The sequence below is a fragment of the Paramormyrops kingsleyae genome, chromosome 11 (assembly GCF_048594095.1).
Source record: "Paramormyrops kingsleyae isolate MSU_618 chromosome 11, PKINGS_0.4, whole genome shotgun sequence".
Taxonomy (NCBI): Eukaryota; Metazoa; Chordata; class Actinopteri; order Osteoglossiformes; family Mormyridae; genus Paramormyrops; species Paramormyrops kingsleyae.
In genome coordinates, this window is record NC_132807.1 from 16,053,455 (window position 1) to 16,077,879 (window position 24,425).

Consider the following 24,425-nt stretch of genomic DNA (forward strand, 5'->3'; position numbering starts at 1 on the left):
CCTGTCACTTCCATTGCCAATAATAAAATAATGACTGTCCCTTGACAATGGTAAATGTCTAAGCAACATTTTTCTTATTGGTAATAAACGGCAGTTGAAAAGAAAACATTTGAAGATCATATTCCCTGCGTGTCCATAAAAAGCCGCAGAAGCCTGGAGTCTGGCTACACACGCTAGAGGTTATGACCAGATCATGGGGACCGCAATATACCCCCATAACCTCACATCTGAGCAGGCTCCTCAGAGACCAATTAGCTGTAGATGAACAGTGAAAGAGAATTAAAAATGAACAAGAGTCATTATGTAAATAAAATGTGACAAAGACTTGTAATGATGCACACACATACACACACACACACACACACACACACACACACACGGAGCCAAGCCCTTCAGTGCCACGTCTCACAATAATAACGTAACTGCTTCAGCATCTGCTGTCCACTTAGGCCAGGAGTGCGTGTCACATTATGCCCCAGCGCAGATGTGACAGGACCATGTGACAGGACCATGTGACAGGGCCAAGCCCAGCGCTGAAGAGCAGCCAGTGCTCCTTGAAGAGCCGCTAATTGAGAGGTAAGACACAGGTGAGGAGGCGACGGGGGCAGGCAGGCTGCCCACCTGGACCTCCCACAGCCAGTGTGGCGGCCCAGAGGGTGTGTCTTTTAGGGGGTGTGATTACTAATGGACAGGCGGCTCGGGGGGCTTACTGGAGGGTGGGCTTCAGGGAAGTAACCGGAGGGACCATCCTGGAATTTTCTAAAGAAGGGTGACTGCAGTCCAGAAGCAACCAATGCCATAGCCTCCCTGATTGATGTATCTTACTGCTGACAGGACGTACATTTTGCAACGCCCTGCTGACAATGAGAGAAAAATCTGTCCTTTAGCTTCTGTTTCCATTTTAGGTGTTTTTGGCAACACAAAATCTGGTCCCTAATTCAATGTTTCCCAGCAGTTTGTATTATGGAAGAATATCTGATGGCCACAAAGGGATGTACTGTATTACCTGCAGCAATTTTTGCTAAAATGTTTTCTGTACTGTAATCCATGTGACTTTAACAATGTAATTTATGTCAACGTAAATGAAAATGTTAGGTAATTATAATATTTATTTAAATATTTCATATGGTATATTTGCTCTGCTGCTAAAGCTCATTCCTATTTTAATAGTACATTTAAGTGACACTGTATCACATCTCTTCAAGACTTCTTGAATCCCACCCCTACCCCCCCCCCCCCCCCAGCCACTAGCAGCTCACAGTTTCAGCAAAAAGGTGATGAGATCTGGCTTCCTTATGTCTGCCTAAAACTGGACATGGTAGGTCAGCAGGGTCTAGCTGGATCTGATTGCCCCAGCATAGGGGTTACAGGACCCCCTGAACCTAGAACTGGACCTGTGGAACTTTTGAAGTTGGTGGGAGAACATGCCCCCTAGAAAATCGCTCTGTTGGAGGTACTGTCCAGCATCTTTGCAGCTCATTGATTTTCAGGTTCAGGCGTGTGAAAGGCTGTGTTGTCACAGCCATGTCGTTGCAGCTCATGTCCTTGACAGGGCCATGCCAACATTGCAACACATGCAGTCTATTCTTTAACTTTTTATCAGTGAAACGTGGTAAAGATATACAAAATGTACAGGGCAGTTTATAATATTGCTTTGAAAAAGCATATGTGCAGTGAAGGCCGGCATGGAGGGTAATGAAATCTCTAGCGCTGCTGAACCTGAATATATAGTGTTCTCCATTCACGCATCCTAGCACTGGTAGAAGCTTACGTTACAACAGCACTTATGCCAACAGGACAGAATAATGTTTCAAATGTCGGAATTAATGAGCCAACTTTCACGAAGTTGCTAATTTAACTTGACATTAATATCCACAATATTTTTACAAAAAGCGGCTGCAAGTTAACCAACCAACATCATGACATCACATTCAAAATTAGGACAAGATGGTGCTACACTGAAAAATATAACTTAGATTGGCTTTTATTTTTAATCTAGTTTAACTGACAGTGTTAAACCTATAATGACTTTTTGAGTGAGAATCCATCTTGTAAATGATGGGCCCTATTTTCCACTAGTGTAAAGCACGACGCAAAATGGTTTTGCTAGTTTCGTACCAGCACGTTGCTCATTTTCACACCATGTACGTACATGATCAAATACCTCACTACTCAAACTCATTAGAACTCGAATTTCTTAAAAGTTGAACCAACCAGTTCGAAAAAAAATAACCTAGAACTCAAACTGAATCTCAGAAGTCGAACCGTGAATTCCAACCTAAGATAACTTGTATGTGCGGAGAAATGAGTCACGCAGTATAAACAGTATGAACAATGACAGCGGAAACACAGGGTAACGCTTCAGTCTCAGCCTCGCATTCGCTGTGATAGTATTGTTTGTTGGTGATAGTGCTTTTTTTTATTTAAAATATCAGGTAATACTCTATACTTAATATTTGTATATAATTTTGGTAGCCATTGCTCACCAAAAAGTTACGGAATAGTTGTACAAATGTTACAACCTTAAAGTTTGCGATTTACAAACAAATGAATGAATACAGAGTAATAAAAATAAACAATGCACCGCATGACATAGTCTAGTGTTGGCGCAGTGTTGGGGCATGGCTTGGGTTAGTGTTGGAGTACATTCTTTATCGTTTTGGAAGCCATTAAGAAAAAAATGTTATGCACGACATTTATTTTCTTACTTTAAACTCTCGAGGTGCACTGATGGTTTTTGTTATATTATTTTATTTATATGCATTTTATTATAAAGTACATCTGAGGGGTGTTCCTCTAAGCAGGATTAAGGGAAAGTCTGACTTATTTTGACAAGTCTGGCTCATTGAAGTAGGAGGTCCACTCCATCAACGTGTCATAAATGAATCCCTGCTGGGCTACCATGGTAACTTAGGTGAGTGAACAAGTCTGCTCCGGACCAGGTTAACTGTCTCGCTTAGTTAAGTGTTGTCTCAAAGAATGTGTCTCTGTAGGAACAGATTCTCAAAAGATTGTTTCCTTGGATGAAATTCCGCACTCTCATTACTCTTGTCATATAATCTATTGAATTGTGTTTGCGCATCTGTTATATTTTACATTATGTAAGGGGACAGCATAAACCACTGTACCATCGTATTAGGCACTTGTAAAAGTTACATAACTTGTGCATTTAGTCTGTCTGCAATTCATTGCCAAGCCAACTCCCTGGCTGTGTTTATGGCCACAGTATTGCCTTTTTCACTATTACATCTTTTCATACAGCTCCATCAGCAGCGTTTGTTCTGCGGTGGAAAAAAACGCTCTCATTTTACAAGCTTTCTGACTCATTTGATCAATCTATCGTTCATCCCAAGACAGTTGGGATGATGCCTGTCTTCCAAATAGAAGCAAAGATTGCCTGCAATGCCAGAGGACAGCCTTACCACCAGCCTGGAGAAGTTCACCCCGGATACCACAGATCCGTGCAGCCTTCCCTAACCCAGCTGGTCATCACTCATGCAATCTCAGTGAGACTGGGTGTTTCATAGCTGATCAGAGGATCAGCCTCAAGAACCATGGACCTAGAGATGTCCAACCACCTAGCCAGAGGATCAGCTTTAAACAGCTGCTCAAAGTAGCTGGCCCAGCGGATCACAACTGTGGTGTCAGCCAACCTCCAAGGTCTTATCATGGAAGGTCTCCTACATCATATTAAAGCCAGCAATCACACCCAAATCTGTAACCAACAGCTACTCCCTGGGTTTGGCAGCCATCAGAGCAACTAGACCAAAAAATAAGTGTACCCACCTACAGAGATTTGGCCACTCCCTGGTCTGCATATCTCAGAGAGTACCACCACTGAAATGCAGAGTTACCAAGCAGAGGAAGATGGTCATCTTGTCGGAGAGACATGATGTTCCACGTGCCTACCCGGATGGGCTGCCTCCACCTGGGAAAGTTTTTTCCCTGCAAGTTGGAGGACCGCTTGAAGTTTAACATCATACCCAGGACACTTGCTTCAATTCTAGGACAACCACTCTCAAAATTTGATCACTTTCAGCTTGTTATCTCTAGAATCTAGAATACTTTTAGAATTACTGTGTTCCCAAGACCAAGGGAATTCTATAGCTGCTGTGTACTGCCTTTGTTGCTTAATTTTTGGGGTAATTTGTCGGACAATGAAAATCAGGTGTAGATCTTCATCTATGTAATGTTTTTGTGAAGAAGTAATAAGTACTTTTTTGACATAAAAAGGTGAAATATCATCTGTTTTCACCCTTCCCTTTACTACCATTATATGGTGCTGCTTCAATTTTGGGGTAAACTTTGAAAAAAGATCCATCAAATAGCTATCGATTTAATGGGATTAAGTGTCAAAACTCCGTTTTATTGGTACTGTATCACTATGAGGTGCTGTTTCAATTTTGGGGTGATGTGTCTCAATATTTAATCAGTTCTAGTTTGTCACCCATAGAATCCCTCTGCAAAAATCCATCAAACAGTAACTGTTTTTGAGTTATTTCCTTACATACCAAAGCACCTGTGGCACTGGTCCCAAAACCATTTGTCTTCTCCGGAATCCAGGGAATGAAAAAAAATCTCAACTTTAATAATATTGACGCCTGGACATAAAGTAAATGGTGTTGCAGTTACAAACATATTTTATTAACCCCTCTCTCAATGTGGCCCCCACCTGACCTCGGTGACAAAAATTATGTCACCACCGCTGTACTCTCAGTGCCGCATCCGGAGGAAGTATGAAGCAGGCTTTTCCATCAGACACAGGCTTTATCCATTTGGGGACACAGGGGGACATACCTGCATACCATATCAGAGGACCCAGGGCAGAGCTGGGCTCCGTACTGTCTGACAGAATTATGTAGCTTTCTGACCTTTCTATCTCTATGTCCCCAGATCAAGGGATGCTGGGTAATTGCCTATCTCACACCTATTAGTGTTTGAAGGCCATAAGATCTTGTGGGCAGCTCATTAAGAGAGACAGTGTGACTCGTGACGGGGGAGAGGGACACTGTCCATGCTGACCAGAGTGCAGATAACTCATCTTCACAGCCAGAGGTGTCACAGAGGGAGCAGTGACACCTTCAGGTGACAAACAGGCATGTCACTGCGGATCAGAGTCCAGCTGCTGACGCTGACACTGATACAAACAGCACTGATGTATCTGTGGGAGCGCCCTAAACAGCATTCCAGCCTAAGATATCAGCTACTAATTAAATAAGCTATCAAAGAATCATCAGAGTATGATCTTCAAATACAATACATAAATATGTTTTATGTATTGTTTAAGATGTTTATAATATTTGGTACTTAAATGTAACACAACAGAACCGTGAGATATAACTTTTCAGTATGTACCATGTACTTATATCAAAGAATAAAAGCTATTCTCTGGAACAAAAAGGTTTGTTGGAAGCCATAGTGCAGGAAGTGACCTTGTGCTGACCCTCATGTTATCAGGGCTGTTTGCACACTGGCTAATTGAAATACAAAGTCACTGAGGCAGAAAGAAGCAGGCCAGGCTAATGAGAACCAACTCAACCCACCAGCCAGGACCCCCCCCCCCCACCCCCATACACACACACAGACACGTACCTCAGTCTGTCCTGTTCAGCTCAAGCCGCTAGGGTTCTCCCCCGCCCACTTCCCATTTACCTCAGTCTACCTCTGTCTGGATCAACCTGCTAGCCGGGCCCCACCTTGTACTTCTGCCTGCCCTCTCTGGCTCAATCCAGTAGCCAGGGCCCCTCCTTGGACCAGAGTCTAACCCTGTCCGGTTCAACCATCTAGCCAGGCTCCCCCTGCATACCTCAGCCTGCCTCTGTCTGGACCACCCCGCAAGTTACACCCTGTATAACTCAGCCTGCCTGCATTCAGCTCCACACACTAGCTGGGGGCTCCTTATACCTGTGCCTGCTTCTGTTGAGGTCACCTCGCTAGCCAGGCCTCTCTGCCTAACTCAACTTGTCCACTGACCACAGGAGCCCAGTTCAGACCACACAGCAGGTCACTATCAGCCCAGATCTGCATGGGGATTGTGGAGATGGACTGGGTTCAATAAACAACTGAGCTTAAAAAGGGGTACAGAGACACATAAACACAGACACAGACAGACATATACAGAGTCGTGCATACAGTCATGGCCAGAAGTTTTGAGAATGACACAAATATTGGTTTTCACAAAGTCTGCTGCCTCAGTTTTTATGATGGCAATTTGCATATACTCCAGAATGTTATGAAGAGTGATCAGATGAATTGCAATTAATTGTAAAGTTCCTCTTTGCCATGAAAATGAACTTAATCCCAAAAAAAAAACATTTCCACTGCATTTCAGCCCTGCCAAAAAAGGACCTCTCTCACCAGGTGAGAGTGTTAATGAGGACAAGGCTGGAGATCCCTCTGTCATCTCTATATGCAAGGACTCTGTTTGTAGACTTCAGCTTGGTGTTTAACCACCAACTTCAGAAAGGAAACGGCAGGTGAGGTTGGGGAAACAGTCAACATCGGTGCCCCCTCAGAACGTGTGTGCTCTCCACTGCTTTTCTCCCTCTACACCAACAACTGCATTTCCAAGGACGCTTCATTCAAACTCCTCAAATATGCAGATGACAATAAAATCATTGGACTCATCAATAGTGGTGATTAGACAACACAGAGATCGGAGGAGAATTCACACTTCCTGCTCCAGTTGAGAAAGTTCAACCTGCCAAGGGAGCTAATAACCTGCTTGTCAGGGGTAGTGTCTGACCCTGTTCTCTGGGTCTCTTCCCCATTTGGCCTGCAGGTATTGCTGGTCATCCTGCCTTTCCCCACTTCATTTCTAAGGCCTTTAGCCCCTGTGTGTCTTTCCTTGCTCCCCCAGACTGCTTCGGTCGTGCGTTCGGGACTGGCATTTGGCCTGCCTTACCTTTTATTTTTGGCTTTTGTTTTGTCATTGGCTTTTGGTTTTTCCTTGTCTTTTATGGTTTATCCTTGTGATCCTGATTTGGTTTATCCTGCCTGTCTTGTTTTATTATGTTTGTGAGTTTTTTGGTTCTTAGTTATTCCTAGTGCTGCTAGCTTTCAGTGTTTCATAGTGTTCAGTGTTGGTTGGACTTTCTCAGAAGCAGAGCCGCTAGGACTAAGATACAGTACAGTATTGTAGTCTTGAGATGACAGGAGATTGAACAAGTACTTGAGTGAATGAGAGTAATGGCTGAACCCTTCTGATACTGAAGAGGAGAAATTGAAAGATTAGCAATTAGATTAGTTTGCCCCGATGCCTTGTGTGTATTTAAATGCCTGTTCTCACTCCATCTGTTAGTTAGCCATTGTTGCAAACATTACTGTGTGTTTGTTTCTCTGTACTACTACTGAGTTCTACTCCCTGTATTTGTGCTTAGTTCCTTTGTTGTGCTTTGTTTCATGGTATTTTTCCCTGTTTGTTTTCTGACCCCTCGTGGTTCTTTTATTTTGGTGCTTTCCACCCAGTGTTTATTTGATAACCAATAAACCCCTGTTGTCTCTTAGAGCCACAAGTGGATCGTCACCTTTTCCCTATCTGCTCCATTCTGCGCCGTAACACTGCTTTTACACAGCAATCATCAAGTCTGTTCTCAGCTCATCCATCACGGTCCAGTTCACTAAAAAAGATACACCAAATAGTCAAGTCTGCAGAAAACATCATCGGTGATAACCTGCCCACCCTCCAGGACTTGTATTCGTCCCAAGTCAGGAAATGGGCAGTGAAAATCATCACAGACCCCTCACACCTGGGACACAACCTTTTTGAACTCTACAGAGCCTACATGTGCTGAAACAGGCAGGCACAAGCCTTTACATCTATGAACAGCTGCCTCGGTGTCCTAAAAGTGTCCTTCAATTATAGGTTATTTGTCTTTGGAGGAAATAACACATCTTACAATTTAGATTTTTTTCAAATTAATTTTTATTTTTAATTTCACAGCATGTCCTCTTTAGTCTACAACAGGAATAAATACGTTTCCTTACATCAGTGAAAAGATAGATGCGAAAACAACATGTCCACTGCAATGGACAAGAAGGAATGGGTGGGGTCTCAGGAGGTTACAAATAATATAAAAGACATTTTAAGACATGGATGTACATGAACAAGATATACACAGTTGATCTATCCAATAGAAACTGTAGAAGGGGGGGGGGGGGGGGTGTGGGAGGAGTATGGATGAGATGGGGGGGAAGAGGTGATGGGATGTCCAGCATCATTGTTTCTACAGTATTAGAAATTCAGCTTATTGATGAGGTTAGGTGTAATATGCTCATACATTGAGATTAATATTAAGAAGTTTATTGTCATGGACATGTTAAAACAGTCAATAACACAATATAATGAAAATCTCTGCATGTTCCGTCTGGGCACAGTTGACACAGATCAAACATACAGTAAAATACAATAACACGACAAAGAACATATAAACACGTAAACATATAAACATATAGTGCAGTGAACATGGCATACAGATAATATTTTTTTAACATAAACACATAAGCAAAGGAATCCTTTTATAGGGATAAGCCAGATATCCCTATATAAGTCAGTTTGTTAGTTTCTGTGTCTGTAAGGTACTGTACCTTCTCATTGACCTCATTTACCTGTTTCTCTATTAGACACAGGATCTCATTCCCCAGGCACCTACTGTAGCACAGCTGCTCTCAGGAGCAGGTAAAAAGGGAAAAATACTTTTGTATAGTCAATGGATTCTTTCAGACCAAATTAAAATTGAGTTATTTTTTATTCCTTCTGATTTCCTTCTGAGGGCCTTAGCCAATGTAAAGCTCTATAAACGAGAACCTTAGTCAGCATAGAGCTCTGTGAGCAAGAACATTAGCCAGCAGAAAGCCCTGTGAGTGAGAGCCTTAGCCAGTGTACAATTGTGTGAGCAAGAGCCTTAGCCAGCATACAGCACTGTGAGGGAGAGCATTAGCCAGCATACAGCTCTGTGAGGGAGAGCATTAGCCAGCATACAGCTCTGTGAGGGAGAGCATTAGCCAGCATACAGCTCTGTGAGGGAGAGCATTAGCCAGCATACAGCTCTGTGAGGGAGAGCATTAGCCAGCATACAGCTCTGTGAGGGAGAGCATTAGCCAGCATACAGCACTGTGAGGGAGAGCATTAGCCAGCATACAGCTCTGTGAGGGAGAGCATTAGCCAGCATACAGCTCTGTGAGGGAGAGCATTAGCCAGCATACAGCTCTGTGAGGGAGAGCATTAGCCAAGATACACCACTGTGAGGGAGAACATTAGCCAGCATATAACACTGTGAGTGAGAACATTAGGCAGCATATAACACTGTGAGGGAGAGCATTAGCCAGAGTACAGCTCTGTGAGCAAGTGCATTATCCAGCAGAAAGCTTTGTGAGCGAGAGCCTTAGCCAGCATACAGCTGTGTGAGCAAGAGCCTTAGCCAGCGTACAGCACTGTGACCGAGAGCCTTAGCCAGTGTACAGCTGTGTGAGCAAGAGCCTTAGCCAGTGTACAGCACTATGAGCAAGCACATTATCCAGCAGAAAGCTCTGTGAGCGAAAGCTTTAGGTAGCATACAGCTGTGTGAATTAACGGCTTACTCAGTAATACTCAAATTAAAAATGAATTAATTCTGATTATGATAGTTAATGCAAATTAGACTTACCCAGTATACTGTTCACATTAATGCCTCTCCAAATTGAAAAATGCTATTTTCCAAAATTGAATTTGACTCAGTGCTTGCACACAAACTGAATGATATCAAAGTTAAATATACATACATTACTAAAATAAAGAAAAGACTAGCTGCCCCGGTGCCTGGCAGTCAGTAAAGGTGAGTACAGCAGAAAAAATCCTTAAAATATTTTTTCCTTCAAGACAAAACTTTAAATGCTTGCAAAAAATTTCAATCCATGATTCCCCACAGCACTGAAGAACTGAGGTACTTTTAGACTTCATTGATCCCCTCAGGGGGGAATCAATAAAGTCTGAATGTAGTTCTTCAGTTTGAAATTTGTAGTTCTTGGATGGGAGGGCGGTTGTTTGCTCCAGCAGCAGGTATACAGATATAAAGAGGAAAATTAACAGTTTAGAGCAGATATATACAATTGCTTTCAATATTGTGCAATGTTATTTGCAGTGCAAAAAAAAGAGACATTACTATATTGACACAATGTGAAAGTTAAATTGCACATCCATTCTATAGCCTACAGAGAGCATGGATATTATGAAGTGAATCATATTTGTATGTACTTATTGAACAGAATCTGTGCAAAAAGACATAAAGTGCAGACAGACAGATAAATAACAGACAATTATTAGGTCTAGAGTTTGAGATGTTAAACAGGCAAATCGCAGTTGGTATGAAAAACCTCATGAAGTGCTCTGTCCAGCATCTGTGGAAAAATGAGCCTCTAGTGTAGGAACTTCTCCTCCCCATAAGTTCCCTATTGAGGGCATGAGCCTCATTTTTCATGGTAGAGAGTAATTTGTCTCTCACTTTCGTTTTCCTTGCCACCTCCAGAGGCTACATCAGGTGACCAGTGGTGGAGCTGACCTTCTTAATGATCCTGTTCAGCTGAGCTTCCTCCTCCTTTTCATGTTGCTTCCCCAGAAAGACACTGCATTTCTAAAAAAGAACATTCTACCCTGCCCTAGTTGTAAATTACTTCAGTGCAAGTGATAAATAGCCAGAGCCTGTAAATGATGATTTGTTCATACTAAGTAATGGTTTAGCCTTTATATGTTAGAATCATGTTCTCAGAAATAGGGCTGGGAGGTTTTATAATAGGGGCTTAAGTAAAAGGCCTTTCTCTCTCACTTACTCATTCACTCACTCACTCATTCACGCACTCGCTCCTGTTTTCTCTCCTCTCACACGGCTTTTTTCACAGAGTAAAATCAATCATTCCTTCTCAGGGTGGGATTTGGAGTCAGATGCTGAAAAGTGGGCCCATATACAAACAGGTCAATAACTCATTGTGCAGCCATTGTTGCTCTGGAGCGGGGTGCCCCCCTCCCCCCAAATGGCTCTGCTCAAAGAGAACGGCGCCACATCCCAGGAGCAGAAGAGGCCCCCTCTGGCGCCCCCTGGGTAGTGCTCATGCAGAGAGGAAAGGAAGTGCTTTAGCTGGAGCTGGAGTTTGGTTAAAATTCACGCCCCCCTTACAGATTACTCTAAGCCTGGACTCTGCTGCTTCCCTGCAGCCACGCCCTCTTGCCAGGTCTCCCTCACCAGAGTACTGATTCAGCTGTCTCACTCCTGTTTCTCATTTCTCTTAATTGCCCCGCTTACTTAACTGGTCTAACATGTTCCCTCAGTGCGAGATATTGTTCCAATGTACAATCACTGAGTGCTCTTCTTTTGCCCTGCTTTTTGCCAAGTCCCTTAGCCAGCATACAGCTCTGTGAGCGAGAGCATTAGCCAGCATACAGCTCTGTGAGCGAGAGCCTTAGCCAGCATACAGCTCTGTGAGCGAGAGCATTAGCCAGCATACAGCTCTGTGAGCGAGAGCCTTAGCCAGCATACAGCTCTGTGAGCGAGAGCATTAGCCAGCATACAGCTCTGTGAGCGAGAGCATTAGCCAGCATACAGCTCTGTGAGTGAGAGCCTTAGCCAGTGTACAATTGTGTGAGCAAGAGCCTGACCCAGTGTTCAACACTGTGAGCAAGAGCCTTAGCCAGCATACAGCTCTGTGAGCGAGAGCATTAGCCAGCATACAGCTCTGTGAGCGAGAGCCTTAGCCAGCATACAGCTCTGTGAGCGAGAGCATTAGCCAGCGTACAGCTCTGTGAGCGAGAGCCTTAGCCAGCATACAGCTCTGTGAGCGAGAGCATTAGCCAGCGTACAGCTCTGTGAGCGAGAGCATTAGCTAGTGTACAGCTTTAAGTGATTGCAGCTACTTGGCAGAATATCTTGGAGCCACATTTACACAAGGACAACTGAGAAGGCTTGGAATGGGTGCCTGGATGATCTGATCAAGTAGCCGTTCCTCCCCCCTTTTCTTACTACTGATGTAAGGAATGAGGAAGAGGTAGCTTCATTCGCAGTACAGACCCAACCCCTCACCCCTCATCCTCTTACTATTGATGTAAAGAATGAGCAAGAAGCATGATTATTTCTTTGTACAGACCCTCACTCACACATACATATTACTTCCTTCTGAGATGGCTCTGTTGATTTATCTAAGTAATGGCCAGACCTGCAGGTTAAGGTTTGTGTAAGATTAAGAGACGAATGCCCAGTGGTTATCAAGTGTCCTTTGGAGGTCGAGAACACTTACGAATGGATGACATGAAGAAGATCTAGAGGAAGGTATGAAGAAGAGCTAGAGACAGAGGAGACTGAGAGAGGACGGCCCCTCAGGCCATACACAGTGGCAGCTTTGTGTGGAGCCGGCTTCCCGGGCCCCCAGGCCCTCTAGGCCCCCGGCCACCGGCCTGTGAGATGGGGTCGAGACAGCTGTGATTGTGGTAGAGATTTCACACAGTGTAATTACGGCACTGACACCAGGACTGAGAGGTAGAGGGGGAGAGGGGAGGAGGAAAAAAAGGCCCCACAGGTTATTAGCGCTAAACACTGGGGCGAATCAAACGAAGGAGTCAGTGCGTAATTTTCGAAGGCCCATCAAGCCTCATCAGGAACAGCGGGGAGGAAAGTGCCTCACTTCATCAGCTCACTCTCCGACTTTTGTGGAAAATTACAGTAATTAAAAGCCAGCTAAGTACTCCACAGAGCCAGGGATCCTTTCTTTGCCCATCACCTTCAGCTCGGGCGGCTGCTCTTTGCATGACCTTCCTCTCCCCCCGGCCGTCAGGCATGGATCTTTTTAGAGGAGGAGGCTAATTACCAGCCCAATGGATGATGCGGTATTGATCAGGGGAAAGGTGGCAAGGCAAAATGAGGGTCCCAACACTGCAGCCCTGGCAAATCGAAAGGTAATTCCAGCCCTGCACAACATAGAGCCCCACTTCTTCTCTCTCTTTTATTAGACGGCAGCTGTGATGCTGCTCAATCAATACGCCACACTGGATTGATTCTGTTGTCCGAGCACCTTTCTTTGGGAGATGGCTGCAATCAGTGGCCTCTGACTCTGGGGCCGTGATACTAATGTGGTGTACTGTATCAACACACCCTGTTTTTCTTTTTTTTATCAGAATGGGTTCTTTTTGGAGCAGAGGGTGGAGTCTGCAGATGTCAGGTTACCAAAATGTTATATTTAATTCTTCATTCCTGCCATTTAACCTGGGAGAGAAACACTTAGAGAAGCGTTAAAAGTGAAAGCCTATATCTGACAACAATGACCACTCATAACTATGTTGTTGTTAATGTTTACAGAACCTCTAGTAAAATCTAGGAAAGAAATGGATGATTGGGAGAAAACAAGTGAAAATTACTTTATAAATCAATGTGTGTGAAATTAATGCTTGCGGAACTGATGAACTGCATTTTAAGGAACAGAAGTTAAATGATAATAAACGACTAGGAGTCTGACACCCTCTGTGAAAACACTGGAAATAATATTACTTAACAATGACAAGAAAGATGGATTATACCACAGAATGTGCAGACTGCTGATTACAAAGAGCGCAATTAGGGTAACCGTGTAACTTTATTGCTTATCTATAACAATAATCTGTTTGGTAATTATTGTCAATTAGTCCTACCTTCAGAGTGCCATGCTGGTGCTGTGGTTGGCACAGTTGCCTCAAACTGCTGGAGACCAGAGTCCAAGTGCCTATGTCTGTGGAGTTTGCATATTTTCCTCATGTCGTCAAGGGGTTTCCTCCAGGTTCTCCAGTTCTAAAGCAGGCTAAGATGAAATTGTCCGTAGCCGTGTGCGGTGTGTGTGCCCATGCTATGGGTTGGCACCTTGTGACTGTTGCTTCTGGGGTCCGGGCCCCTGCAACCCTCCGTAGGAGAGAAGGATGGATGGATGGATGAATGAATGGGTGAGTAGTAATAGCACCACCACAATTATAAATCAACTTGCACAATGAATTAATGCGTGAGGAAGCAGAGAATGCCCCACCCCGCCCCCCAACAACTTCATTGCTGGAACACAGAGAGCGTAATACTTTCTGAGGTTTTATACCTGTGACATAATTAAACCCAGTCCGCTGATTGATTGTTGTGCACAGTGACTGAAAAACGATGATCAGTGCCACTAATCAGCAGCCCCACCCCCTCCCGGTTGGGAAGTTTAAAGGTATGGTGCTGTGGGGGGGGTTGGATGGTTGCCGTTTGGCTCAATATTATCGTTTATCCTGATATTTCAAAATTCAGCAGGATGATTCCATGTGTTGCCCCTTTATGTACTTATACTGTAATAAAAATGCAAAGACCCTAAATGTACAACATACTGCCATACTGAGAGTTGTCAACAAAAAAGAGGAACATAATTATTATATTTTCTTTCTATAATGTGTTGTGCAGTGAAACATTACAACCTGTATAACTATATAACATGAAAGCCAAAAAAAATAAATACTAGCATCTTCTCTAATAAATCAGTCATGGAATTCCACCTTTGACTAAGTTCTCTGCTATTTAGCTCCTTGCTAAATAACCGAATCAGCTGCTGAGTGGGGCAGTTATTAGATGTCATGTGCAGCTAATGTTAGGACACGGCCGGTCCGCACCACACTGCCTGGCCTCGCAGCGTGTGACAGTTATAGGCTTTTTTCCAGTGCTTTGCGCTCACAGTCCTTCTCCACATATCCACTCACTGGGATTAGCACTCCTAATTATCAGCCCCCATTCAGCGCAAGGCAGGGGTGAATGAGGTGCATCTTCTGGCTTCCTTGCTTATTGTGGGCAGAGGATTACTCATAATTGAGAGGCTCGGTCAATGAGAGTAGGCAATTAAATAGTTGTTCTGGTGACAAAAATTGGTGGTGGAATACAGAGCGATTACAGAGATCCTGAAGAATCAAAAATTCAGTTGAGGCAAGTGGTTATGCTGGAAAAACTGAATGTGGCAACAGGGGAAAACTTCAGAAATTTCAAAATGAAGAGATTACATGATTCTCTGAATGGCCCTTTATCTCCAGAAACAATTGAAATGCTCATGTAATGGACATCAGATATATGGTTTTATTTCAAAGTGAAGTTATTAAGAGTAATTAGACAAAGAATAGGATGGAAATTTGCACATCTTTTGAAAAACAGTGAAACCACTTAAAAGGATTGTTCCTTTTAGGACTTAATAAGGTCATTTTCAACCATTGTGAATGTAACTAAAATGAAAACCCTTTGTCTGAATCTAGAGAAAATTGATATGTGTTGTTAAAGTAAATGACACTGATGAAGACATCATATTAATTAATTCAAAATGTCCTTCAGGGTCCGAGTGTTTACAAGAATTGTCTCATCCTCTCTACATGATATAATAATGGAAAAGAGTGAGTAATGTATCAAAGAAATGTTTGGATAATGGCTTCAAGAAATTTATTTCAGACACAAATACACATATGCTGCATAATGGCAGGTGAAATCAGTTTTGACCTGAAGATGTTACAAAGACTGGGCATGAAGGCTAGTGTGTGTGTGTGTCTGTGTGTGTGTGTGTGTCTGTGTGTGTGTGTGTGTGTGGCTGCAATTTGTGTCGTGCCGGCACCCGTTTGATGCAGGTCTAATAGCTTGGGCCCTGTGCAAATAGGGAGCGGCATGAGGAGGGGCGGGCCGCCCCCTCAGTGAGGTCCGCACGCTCGCCACGATTGGAGTGTGCAGTCACTCCATTGACACCATGGCAGGTGTTCGCTCTCCGTCCCTATTCCGCTCCCCAGGAGGTGCTAATCCCCGTCACACAGCCCTTCTCCCAGCACAGAGACGCCAGCCTCATAGTGTGATGACTGAATTTGCACATTTCTGTCAGAAGGTGGCAGGAGCAAAACTTAAAAAGGAAGGCATAGCAATAACTGGCTGTGGCTTTCAGCTAACTGACTTAGAGGCGTCTGTCTCACTGGTCAGCATGAGTTCCTTCTGGGAGTAGAAACCCCAGGTAACCCTGCCTGAAGTGTATCTTCCTATCAGCAGCTGATCTGCAGTAGTGGTCATTCAGCATTAGAATGTATTCGCAAATTCACATGCATACAGTAGACATAAGCAATACCATACAATCCACAAGTAAAAAGTGTATTATGTACTTTGAAATAACAATTAAATTCCAAGAATTCCATTAACTCAACTCAGCTTGTTGATATTGCTGTTCCCTCTGGATCTTTTTAATCCTTCCCTGTTTAACTGAGCTAGTTCATACACTTCACACAAAAATGTCTAAAGCTGAACAACACTGCAAAATGCAATCAGGGAGTAATTACGAACCTCATGTATGTGAAAGAGCCATTTTCATACACTGTCCATCATCCTACATCTAGTCTCTAATTAGAAACGCAGCAGCAGTCTATCAGCATTGCAGTCACATATTGGCTAAGGAGCCGAGGTGAAAGCTCGCCCACGAGAAACTTCGAATGGGCCCCCCCCCCCATTGTTTAAAAAAACAGAGAGCTGGGCTCAGGTAAAAACAAAATGAAAAAAATATCAAAGGGAAAAAAAAACGACTAATTATGAATGTGTATTTGATTGTGCGTTATGATATGAAAATAAAGCAAACAGCCTAAATTGCAGGGGGAGAAATGGCACGGCTAATGCATGGCACCCTAATTTCTCCCCCCCGCTGAGAAACACCAATGTTTCTTCCTCACACTTCAGAGGCTCCCATTGTGCAAACAAAGAGGCAGCAGCGGCCGTGCCCACAGCAGGTCAAGCACAAACGCGCAAGGCTGGCCAGCCGTCAGCTGAAGGATAGCTCTTTGCTTAGCCGTACATGTCATTAATGCGTCCTCAGCCCACCCCTGACACAGTCCGGCACTGTTTATCACTTCCCATTGTTTGGCGTCTCTGACTTCCATACTTTTCCGAGTCATTTAACCAGCAATGAATATTATTTGCAACTACGAATAATTACATTGTCAACTTGAATCTATAAAGGGAAAAAAAAAATCATGAATTTGAATAAGAGGAAATGGCAAAACAAACAAAAATAAGTGCCTCAGAATAATTACAAAGAAAATTGCAAGTGTTGAACCTTCAAAATCTAGAAAAATGAAATATTAAAGCTTTCCACTCCACATAATTTATTTAAGAGGTAAAACTTTTATTTAATTCCATTCAAAAATGGATCCAGAAGAAGAGTTTTAGATGATTATTCATTATTCATTCATTCATTAAAATTGAATAAAAATATTGTTTTATATAAATACATTATTTTAACAAATGGGAACTCCAGGCTATATGTAGCAAATATGAAGATAATGACAGAATGCAGCATCTGTCAGCCATTTTTGTTGCAAATCTTTTACAATGAATAATTACACATCACCAAAGGAACGCTCATAAAAAGTCAGTAACAAACTGGGGTAAAAGGATGCATATTTCACATTAGGCTGGATATGTCTAAATAACTTGTGCCATCTTGTACTCATGGAGAAATTTATGCTTACTGATTCTAAGCTGCCCACTTCCCAAAAAAAAGAAGTTGAGGGCCCCCATCACTTATATGAGGTCTGGATAAATCATATGTGATGTGTGTCAAGGTGGAAGCCCCCACCTTGAAAAATCTGCTCAATGAGGTGCCATATGTAATGTCCACACCAGGGTCACTGAGAAACCTGCTTTTGATGTGTCATATGTGATGTGTAGGGTGCAGGCTCTCGTTGGGGTCACTGAGTAGCCTGCTTTAGATGTGACACACCTCTTAATCATTGAATTCAGGTGTTTCAATCAGGCCCATTAACACAGGGGTATATAATCAAGCACCTAGCAGTTAGGCTTACAAACATTTGTGAAAGAATGGGTTGTTCTGAAGAGCTCAGTGAATTCAAGCATGGAACTGTCATAGGATGCCACCTTTGCAATAAATCAATTTGTGAATTTTCTTCCCTGCTAGCTATTCCATGGTCAATTATAAGTTGCATTATTGCAAATTGGATAAATTTAGGAACAACAGAAACTCAGCCACGAAATGGCAGACCATGTAAAGTAACAGAGTGGGGTTGCCAACTGCAGAGGTGCATAGTGCGCAAAAGTTGCCAACGTTCTTCTGACTCAATAACTGCAAAGTACCAAACTTCCTCTGACATAAACCCCAGCACTAAAACTGAGCGCCAGGAGCTTCATGGAATGAGCTTCCATGGCCGAACAGCTGCATGCAAGCCTCACATCACCAAGCGCAATGTCAAGTTTTGGAGGGAGTGGTATAAAGCACGTTGCCACTGGACTCTGGAGCAGTGTAAAAATGTTCTATAGGGTGACGAGCCACACTTCTCTGTCTGACAGTCTGATGGATGAGTCTGAGTTTGCTAGATGCCAGGAAAACATTACCTGGCTGACTGCATTGTGCCAAGTTTAAAGTTTGGTGGAGGAGGGATAATGGTATGGGGTTGTTTTTCAGGGGTTGTGCTTGGCCCTTTAGTTCCAGTGAAGGGAACTCTTTATGGTTCAACATGTCAAGACATTTTAATAATTCTATGCTTCCAACTTTTTGGAAACACAAAGTTTGGGAAAGTCCTTTTTCTGTTCCAGCATGACCCAGTGCACAAGGCAAGGTACCTAAAGACATGGTTGGGTGACTTTGGTGTGGAAGAACTTGACTGGCCCACACAGAGCCGTGACCTAAACCTCACTGAACACATTTGGGAAGAACAAGAACAGAGATTGTGAGCCAGGCTTTCACATCCAACATCAGTGCCTGACCTCACAAATGCTTTTCTGGATGAATAGGTAAAAATTCCCAAAGACACACTCCACAATCTTGTGGAAGGCCTTCTCAGAAGTGTGGCAGCTGTTATAAATGCAGGATGGAGACCCCCACTGGGGTCGCTTAGAATCCGGCTTGAGATGTGTCATATGTGATGTGCAGAGTCATGGGCTGCCCCAGTCCTTCGAATCCCACATCATCCCATCATCTACAATGGCACTCAACCCCAATCCCAGTTGTGTTGTTCAACATACTGTACAGCAATGTTATTGTGGAATGAAGATGGCTACTTTATTTTTTGGTAGCCAAACCATTGTGTCTGTATTGGATTTATTTGTTGGCAATGTAATGTTAAGTCCAGCTGAAACTCATGTGATTCCGCGACTTTGGAATTATCATTTATGATGTTTTTCAGGCTGCAGAATTTAGTGCCATTTTTGGTTCTGGCATTTCTGTGTACTGACAATCCAGTCATACATTACCATTTCCTGCATGTTTGAGGCTGACACTCTTCTGTTAGCCTAGCCGATGTAAAGTGAAGAGATCACTTACAACTTACACTATCTCCAGAGCCATTAGCAAATGGAGGAAAAACTTTGACGTTGTAGGTCACATGAGGATATAAGAGCAGGTTAAATGAGGGTATAAGAGCAGGTCACATGAGGGTATGGAGCATGTCACATGAGGGTATGGAGCATGTCACGTGAGGGTATGGAGCATGTCACGTGAGGGTATGGAGCATGTCACGTGAGGGTATGGAGCATGTCACGTGAGGGTATGGAGCATGTCACGTGAGGGTATGGAGCATGTCACGTGACGGTACATTGGATTCTAAGGTACTCAGTCCCTTTCACTTTTTTCATATTTTGCTTAAATTCATTTTTTCTTCATAAATCTAGACTCAACACTCCATAATGGTAAACCAAAAACAGAATTTTTACAAATTTGTTAAGAATAAAAAAAATTGAAGCATCACATTGAAATGTATTCAGACCATTTTCTATGGCACTTGAAATTTAGCTCAGGTGCATCCTATTTATATTTCATTTTTTAAATGTTTCTACATATTTTTTGGATTCCAACTGAGGTTAATTTAATTGATTTGGACATGATTTAGAAAGGCATGCAACAATCTTTATAATGGTCCCACAGTTGACAATGTATATCACAGCAAAAACCAAGTCGTGGAGTTGAATGTTAGATACACAGATAGGCACAGATATGAGGAAGACCACATTTTTTGCAGTATCTAAGTATCCCAAAGTTAGAGTGTTCTGCATCATTATTAAATGGAAGAAGTTTGGAACAACCAAGACCCTTCCTAGAGGTGGCTGCCCAGCCAAACTGAGCAAAGGCCTTGGTAAGAGGGGTGACCGAGACCTCGACGGTTACTCTGGCTACCTAAAAGACTCTCAGACTGTGAGAAACAAGATTCTCTGGTCTTATGAAACCAAGATTGAACCTCAATTCTAACCGTCATATCTGAAGGAAATCAGGCACCACTCATCACCTGCACAATACCATCCCAACGGTGAAGCATGGCGGTGACAGCATCATGCTGCGGGGATATTTTTCAGTGACAGGGACTGGGAGACAAGTTGAGGTCAAGGGAAAGTTGAACACAACAAAATATCCTGAATTCAAACTTGCTCCAGAATGTCTTGTAAGTGTACCTTCCAACAGGACAATGACCTAAGCACAAAGCAAAGACACTGCAGGAGAGGCTTATAATTACTCTGTGAATGTCCTAGTGTGGCCCAGCCAGACGCTGGACTTCAACCCAACCGAACATCTACGGAGAGCTGAAACTGGCTGTCCACTGACGGTCACCATCCGAAATGACAGAGCTGCGTAAAAGAATGGTAGAAAATCTCCAAATCTATTTGTGCAAAGCTTGCTGCATAATATCCAAGAAGACTCAAGGCTGTAATCACTGCAAAAGATGCTTCTACTGAATACTGAGTAAATGTTCGGAATACTTAATTCATTGTGATGTTTCAGTTTTTAATTTTTAATAAATTTTGGAAAATTTCTAAAATACTGTTTTTACTTTGTCATTATGGAATACTGAGTGTAGATTGATGAGGGGAAATTAATTTAAATGATTTTAGCATAAACATAACAGAATATGAAAAATGTAGTGTGGTCTGAATCCACTGTTCGTGCTGGTATTTTTTCCACAAGTGATCTATACATAATGGAAATCAAACTGAAAAGAAAGAGAAATTTAAAGGTAGTATTTAATTCAGTTTGTCAGCAACATCTTGGGTTTGATCTTTTAGTATATAAATGCTCATGAGAACAACTACAAATATTTTAAAATCAAACACATTATTAGAATAAGTACTTTCCATCATGAAAATTATGGAAGATCATTGTCTGTGATGGTTAACCGAAGCATTGGATTAGACTTGTACTGAATTTTAATGTGAGGCACAATGGAAAAATTTAAATGAGAAAAAAATGAGTAAATGAAACGTTGTAATAATCAGCCAATATGAAAATGTCTTACATTTTCATCTGTATTTATGGTTCATTTAATCAGTATTGCAGAACTATACAAAATCTGTATTTATTGAAGTAATTACATATTGTTTGCTTTTTATTATAATGAATATCAAATAACCATTATTGAATGTCCATAACATGTAAATACAAGAAATGTAAATATTTCAAAATGAGCATATAAAGCTGCATTTAAATTGAATACTAATTACCATCCAATTCACTGAAAACAAACTGCTGAAATTACAAAAGTCAATTAATTTTAAAAAGGTATATTATTATTGTTATCATCATCATGTCCTGCTTATAATAAGAAAAGGAATGGCTGTGTAAAAACATCAATATTATTTATTATATTCTAAAAATTGTGTTAGTTACTCCTTTGAAAGAAGCTCTTCTACTGCCAAGTGACCAGCTAAACTCAAAACGATCATTGGTAGCTCCATACTGAAACCCAGCCATTAATCAGGTAAGCATTGTTCATTTTAAATACAGAAACAATGCAGAGGCTAAACAGCAGTGAACGGCAGTGCTGAGCCCCTCACTGTAAATGGTACTGCGACCACTGTGAAAACACAGGCCACCCCCAGCTTCCGGGTCACATGAAAGAGCAGGATGGGATTGAGGAGGCGATGGACGTCGCTTTATGAAGGGTGGAGATGAAAGAGAAAAACGGCACTTGGACAGACAGTGCGTCGGGCCCTGGGCTGACTGGGCTGAGCCATCAGGCCACATTATGCAGATTGTGACGTGAGCGGAGGGGACTCTGATTCCCCCAGGTTCCACAGAGCAGGTCCTTAATAATGCGAAGTGACAGAGAGCAGAAGGCGCTGATCTCTTCTCATGTCATCCTTCAGGATGATGGCACTTTAACGGGTGTTTTTTAATTGCATGTCGGGGATAGCAAAGCTAGCCTTTCATCATATTCTCAACTGCAAAACAGAGCAGCAGGCATAAGATTCAGTCAACGTTAGGTATACTTGGGTAACCAGTAACCACCACATGTGCAGTATATATAAAGAGAAATGGGAAATAGTCACCAGTAAAATAAATCAAGTAACCTGAAATATGTATATGAGTGTGCTCCTACTGGCAAACCTAATTTGCCTTAATTTCAATGGGAAATAATTTTAACACTAGATAAATTAAGACGAAATCACAAGATTTCACGTGACTGAAAAAAAGTGCTGTCATGGCTGTGGTCAGAAACAAGGCACCTTAGACAGTTACTCATCTTGTCTCGTATTTGCTCATAGTTATATGAAAAGAACTATTTTATTCACACTTATAGGCGGAGGTATTTGCTCATAGTTATATGAAAAGAACTATTTTATTCACACTTATAGGCGGAGGTATTTGCTCATAGTTATATGAAAAGAACTATTTTATTCACACTTATAGACGGAGGTAGAAAGTTCAGGTCCAGAAAGTACAAAATCCAGACCAAGGTTTTGATTAAACGAACCAGTATATGGGCTGTGTCCGAATTCAGGGGCTACGTCCTTTGAAGGTTTGCGCAATGAATCTTGGGTTCCCGGCAAAAGAGTAACACAATTATAGGGTGCATTTGAAGGAGCCTTCGAAATGGGATGGTCTTCAAATGCAATCTTAGAAGGATGCAGCCCCTGAATTCGGACACAGCCATGGAGTCACAGTTACAGGGTGGGGTGAGCATTGGGCAGGATGAGGCGTCCATCCATTTAAAGGGATGCAGAGGATTGTATTTCAGGTATTGCCTGGTTTTGATTATTGGGGGGGTTATAATCCCTCCACCATAATTTACATAATTTGGATTGGGTACTTTATGGACTTGAACTTTGAACTTAGACCTCTGTTTATAGGATATTATGAAACCTTTAGAATACATATTAACATAGAGCACCTTCTCTGCAAATTCAGTCTGCATTCCCAGATGGGCACATATCTCTGTAGGCCCAAACCCCAGTGGAAACACAACGGCATAATGATCAGGGCCTGGGCAGTAGCACTCTCTGCCTGCTCTGCCTTTCCCTAGTGTAGCCTTCAGCAGAAAAAAAACTCATGAAATGAGAGTGCCTCAGATTCAGAGCACTTTGTTTCTCCCTAAAGGGAAATTTTTGTGTTGCAGTAGCAATTCACATAACAAACACACACACACACACAGTTGTTTAATCGTATCTTTTTTGGACTGCTCATTCAAATGCTAATGCTAACTATGACAACCTTAACCCCTACCCAGCCCTAACTATAACCATAAGTAACCAAACAAAATACAAGAGTTTTTTCATTGCAGTCACAGATTTTTATAAAATAGCGTTTTCCCATATGGGGACCAGGAACTGATGTGACGCCATGGAGCTGGTCAGCCACCAGCATGCTTAGTACCGCACCGCGCTTACCCTAAATGTGGTAACTTAAATGGTGTAAATTAGTATGTGTATTCATGTGTTTATGTCACTTGTAAATGTGGTAACAGTGTAATGTTTGCTGTGGAATGCGTGTGATCGTTAGCGTGTAACCGTAAGTGTCATGTAAGCTGTTGGTTTCCTTGTCTGTGCCGCTCATAGTATTAAAATGATAGTGGGTGTGCATAAAGAGAATATTTTATTTTGAAAGAGCTGTCATCTGTTCTTAAAATGACTCGACCACTCGCCACATATTTTTTGCCCCTTTTAAGGCCAGTTCATGCTTCACTTTTTTGCACGTGCTTTCCGGCTGCGGGTAGTCGTGCGTGAGCATATGTGGGTCTGCGGCATCAAAAACATTCTGCGTTCTCTTGGGTTGTGCAGTTTATTGTATTGATTATCTATCTTTATACATTTATTGTGCTGCGATTGCCTGTGGTTGCTTTTTAACAGTGATATAAAAGTATGTGCCCTAAAAGAGAAAAGCAAATCACTTCCAGGTTGTCAAGCTTAGAGAAAATACTAACACAGATGCCTTAGGTAGCTCACTTTCTTTAATATTGCCTGTACACGTCCTGTACGTACTATGTACACTGTTAATTTAAAATGTAATAGATAAAGCAACTGCAGGTTATCAAATTTAAGAAGCACTTTTAATGCTTTCTCTCTTTGATTTTGTAGTAGAGACATAAACTAGGCCTAGTTAGTCATGCTGCCATTTTTCTAAAAATAGAGTTCATTGTTCAATAAAATGGTGATGTGATTTGATTTTCTTGTTAAATATAAATATAACAAAAT